The following is a 5,749-nucleotide window of genomic DNA, read 5'->3' on the forward strand; positions in this document are numbered from 1 at the left end:
TTCCTCCAAAACATAATGCAATGCCTTCCTGAGAATAGAAAACTCAAAAAGATTTCATCACGCGAACCAAATGATGTACATATGAAGACAAGTCCTAAAGATTCAAATCCTCCAAACTCTCAATGAAAGCATTTTTTGTTTGTTTCATATGTTTTTGACTAAGTTAGCACAGATTTTGGCTTCCTAGACGTACTCAGCAATATTTTCATATTTTTATCATAGCATCGTTCCTATTCTAGAAAGACAATGTCTCTCATTTTTCACGAAATTCTAGGGTCTCTTTGATTCACGTGATCCGCAGAACACACGAATAGCAAAACACCAAGATTAGAGTGTCATCTCCCGTTGAATCCTACATGAATTTGTATTGACGAGTGTTAATATCACGAGAAAAACAAAAGAATTTTGACAAGATATTTGAGTGGATGGAAATTTTCCTCCAAAACATAATGCAATGCCTTCCTGAGAATAAAAACTCAAAAAGATTTCATCACGCGAACCAAATGATGTACATATGAAAACAAGTCCTAAAGATTCAAATCCTCCAAAATTTCTTTATTTTTTCTTTGAATCAAAGAAGCCCTAACTATGTTGAGCTCATATTAGTAACATGATGCTTTCTCTATGTTGCAATCTCGCTTTTTTCGAGATAACAACATGAATTATTGATCAGTTACAAAATGAGGAATACAAAGATTGTCTAGAGGGTTTATGAACCAAACATAGTGTCAAACCACGACGGAGTTTGCCAGTCAAGCCAACCAATGCACTTCTTCGTTCAATTTTTGTCAACCATGCTGGAACCTAGACACTGTGAATTGTCATCATTGAACTTCAATCTTCGTGATCATGCAATTAATAAGTCGTCTGATGAGAATGGGTTTAACTTTCAACGAAAGCATTTTAATTCGTTAATCTCGCTTTGGACAAGGTTAGCACATATTTTGGATTTCTAAACGTATTTAGCAATACTGAGCAATATTTTCCTACTTCACATCATTTTTATTATATTAAGACATCATCTCTTCTTTTTTAGTGAACATCATTTTGTTTGAGCGTTAATGAACTTCTAGAGCCTCCGTTGGTTCAAGTGTTCCTCAAACCACAAGAATATGATAAACAAAACAAGATTAGAGTGTCATATCATATTGAATACTACAAATTTGCATAAAAAGTGTTTGATATGAAAGGTAAAGAAAAAGAATTGCTACCAGAGGTTTGAGTGGATAAAAAAATCTTCCAAAATATGGATTGCATTTACTGTTGGGAAAAGTAGTAGAAAGCAAAAAAATCGCTCTACGATCAACTAGGAACACTATGAAGATGTGGTTTGGATTGGATCGTTACCAATCCGAGTTGCAGCGGAAGAAGAGTCGGTGTAGATCTTACTTAAAGTCCCTTGAACAGTAGATGAACGAATCCTCGAATCGTCCATGAACAGTCTCTCGAACAAAAGACCGAAAGCACGACCTCTCCATGGATTGCAAGCGTACGGTCTTCACGTTCCGACATCGCTTTGCCAACCAGAGCTAATCGTCGCTGGAGAATTAGAGGGAAGAGATTAGAACCACACTAGACTTCTAATTATGAGGATTAGAGATGATCTAGATCTAGCTCTAATCGAAACAACTAGGACTAGAGGAGGCTCCAAAAACTTGTGTGTCGTGAAGTGCCAAAACCTCCAGTATATGTATGTTGGAGGGAGAGGAGGGGGCACCACAAGGGTGGGAGGATCACCCCCTTGCGACAGCCATGAGGAGGGGGGGGTCCCCCCTTCAATTCGACCTCCCGTGCGCCACCCTTACTTGGCCCAAGTGGCCCAATATGCTTTCCACCACTTGGCCTTTTAATGACTGTTCATATTAAATTAAATATAAAAGCCTCTTAACTATCATTAGAGCCTTATAATGTTAGTTTAACATCACTGGAAACATTTTCTGCATATATATATTATGTATCGGCAATATCCGGTATTGCCCGATAAAACCCGAAACCCTTCCGGTGACCCTAAAATGTTTCCGGTTCCACTCGAAACTATTTCAAATATTAGTGAAACTATTTCACAAATATTTTTCCATTACTCCTGTCCTACTAACACTCATCATATCATGATTACCTTAAACTTGTGACCCTGTAGGTTCGGTAAAACATAGACATGAACAAAACCCCTTTCATTCGATGACTGATAGCGCAACCGTGGACGTACATATCGAATCATATGAGTACATGAATGACATTTGAGTGGACCTTTGGTTATCTTGTGTTATTCCCTTTGCTTTGCGATACTTTATAAAACCTGAGGAGAGATATATAGGTATCCTATTGAATCATACACATACTCACTATATCGGTCTCCTTGTTACCGGTTTTGTTCTTCTTTCTCGTTGACATGTTTTGGCATCCCTGTGACCTAGTCACTTGTGTCTGGCCAGACGATGATGGATGTCATCACACCAAGAGGGACCTAAGAATATCCCTCCATCGTCGGAGGAGCAAATCCCACTCTTGAGCTATCTAGTCCCTTGTCAAACTTTCTGATGAACCTGTAAGTTGTCGTTGTGGTCACTATTACATATGATGTTTGAGCAACCCCAAAGTTCATCATACAGTAAGAAGTGACTACGATACTCTGATAATCTAAGGAACTAAACCACATGTTAACACTCCGCTTTATAACAATTGACTTCTAACAATTGTATCTCAAAGTATAACAAACAAGTTTGGGTTGATTCAATACGATCATTCTTCTAACGTCATATTCTCAAAATTGTTTTAGGACTGTCATTAAACTTAATGATATCCTAAGATCTCGGAAAACATGATCACCAACAAAATTTGAGTTAGTCTTAGATGCGAGACTAGGATTCATGTTATATCGCTTATTTGACACACGCATATGAGTTTTCCACTGAATCACACATTCCAGGATCATATCAGTTATAGCATAGAATATAAACTCTTAATTATGAATTTGGAAATATAATAATACAATATTATTACCTCTAGAGCATACTTCCAACAGACTCCCACTTGCACTAGAGTTAATAATCTAGTTCATAGTTTCTTCAAACACCTATGGCTATCCGGTGTTACTCATGCTTTGCTTGTGGTAGAGCCTTCATCATCGGGCTGACACATTCAAAATACGTGTGACACTTGTGCTTGTTATGTCTGGTCTTCATGTGTGATTTTGTCTCCTTTGCTTGGTCAATGGTACCACTATATCACAATGTAGTGTCATTTGAGTTCATTGCACTTGGGACCACACTAACTTTATAAAGAAACTTCTTGATCCAAACTCACTCCTTCGAAGCTTTTGAAGCCTCAATATATTCAGCTTCCGTTGTAGAATCCACAATAGTGTTCTTGCTTTAAACTATTCCAAACTATTATCCTAACATAGCCCGATAGTCATCTATATCAGTCATGAAGTTAGTGTTCGTGTAACCATTTACAACGAGCTCTTCATCTCCTCCATAGACGAGGTGTAAATCCTTTGTCCGTCTGAGGAACTTAAGAGTATTTTTAACAGCTGCCAAGTGATACGTCTCCAACGTATGTATAATTTTGATTGTTCAATGCTATTATAGTATCAATCTTGGATGTTTTATATGCAATTATATATCATTTTTTGGACTAACCTACTAACTTAGTGCCAAGTGCCAGTTGTTATCTTTTGTCTGTTGTTGTTTTTTCCAGGAAATCGGTATCAAACGAAGTCCAAATGCCACGACCTTTTTGATGATTTTTTTGGACATAAGAGACACTAGAAGCTTCGGGAGGAGGCCAGAAGACGAAGGGGGTGGCCACGAGCCACCAGGGCACGCCAAATGAGGGGGGGGGCGGGGTAGGCGCGCCCTGGTGCATCGTGGGCTCCTCGTTGCTCCGTTTGACCTAATTCCAGCTCTATAAATTCTCTAAAATCGGGAAACCAACAGAGAGACGCCCAAAATACTTCTTCCGCTGCCGCAAGCTTCTGTTCTCGCGAGATCCATCTGGAGGCCTTTTTTGGTACTCTGCCGGAGGGGAAATCGATCACGGAGGGGCTCTACATCAACCTTGCTACCCTTTCGATGATGTGTGAGTAGTTTACCACAGACCTATGGGTCCATAGTTAGTAGCTAGGACGACTTCTTCTCTCTCTTTGATCTTCAATACAATGTTCTCCTCGATGTCCTTGGAGTTCTATTCGATGTAATCCTTTTTGCGGTGTGTTTGTTGGGATCCGATAAATTGTGAGTTTATGACCAGATTATCCATGAATATTATTTGAGTCTTTTCTGAACTCTTTTATGCATGATTATTATAGCTTTGTATTTCTCTCCGATCTATCCATTTGGTTTGGCCAACTAGATTGATTTATCTTGCAATGGGAGATGTGCTTTGTGATGGGTTCGATCTTCCGGTGATCAATCCCAGTGACAGAAGGGGACATGACGCATATTTGTATTGTTGCCATTAAGGATAAAACGATGTGGTTTATTCATATTGATTGAGTTTACTTTGTCTACATCATGTCATCTTGCTTAAGGTGTTACTCCGTTCTTTATGAACTTGATACTCTAGATGCATGCTGGATAGCGGTCGATGTGTGGAGTAACAGTAGTAGATGCAAGCAGGAGTCGGTCTACTTGTTTCGGACATGATGCCTATATACATGATCATTGCCTTGGATTTTGTCATGACTATTCGCTTTTCTGTCAATTATCCAATAGTATTTTTTTACCCACTGTATGCTATTTTCAAGAGAGAAGTCTCTCGTGAAAACTATGGCCCCGGGTCTATTTTTAGCATATATTAAAATCCAAAAATACCTTGATGCAATTTAATTTAATTTAATTTATTTTGTGTTATCACTACGAGATTTAATCCTTGCAATTAACCGCCGAGGGATTGATAACCCCTTGTTTCCGTTTGGTGCAAATATTTGTTATTTTGTGTGTAGGTAGTGCTAACGAGGTGTTGCGTGGTTCTTCTACTGGATTGATTAGCTTGGTTCTTAACTAAGGAAAATACTTATATCTACTATGCTGCATCATCCTCTCCTCTTAGAGAAATCCCAACGCAGCTGACAAGTAGCACCAAGTGAGCCACTTCGAAATCACGTTGGTACCTTGATACGTCTCCAACGTATCTATAATTTTGATTGTTCCATGCTGTTATATTATCAATCTTGGATGTTTTATAATCATTTCATAGTCATTTTATATCATTTTTGGTACTAACCTATTGACATAGTGCCAAGTGCCAGTTGTTGTTTTTTCCATGTTTTTTACATCACAGGAAATCAATATCAAACGGAGTCCAAATGCCACGAAACTTTACGGACAATTTTTATGGGCTCGAAGGAACACAACGGGCCCTGGCTGCACCTGGGGGTGCCCCGAGGGAGGCACAACCCACCAGGGCGCGCCAGGAGGCCTAGGCGTGCCCTGGTGGGTTGTGCCCACCTCGGGTACCCCCCGGGCCGCCTCTTCGCTCTATAAATACCCCAATATTCCATAAACCCTAGGGGAGTTGACGAAATATTGATCCAGGCGCCGCAGAGTCCAGAACCACCAGATCCAATCTAGACACCATCTCGGATGGGGTTCACCACCTCCATTGGTGCCTCTCCAACGATGCGTGAGTAGTTCTTTGTAGACCTTCGAGTCCGTATTTAGTAGCTAGATGGCTTCCTCTCTCTCTCTCTCTCTCTCTCTCTCTTGATTCTCAATACAATGGTCTCTTGGAGATCGGTATGATGTAA

The sequence above is a fragment of the Triticum urartu genome, chromosome 2A, assembly GCF_056163025.1.
Source record: "Triticum urartu cultivar PI428250 chromosome 2A, HENAU_Tu73, whole genome shotgun sequence".
Classification (NCBI taxonomy): domain Eukaryota; kingdom Viridiplantae; phylum Streptophyta; class Magnoliopsida; order Poales; family Poaceae; genus Triticum; species Triticum urartu.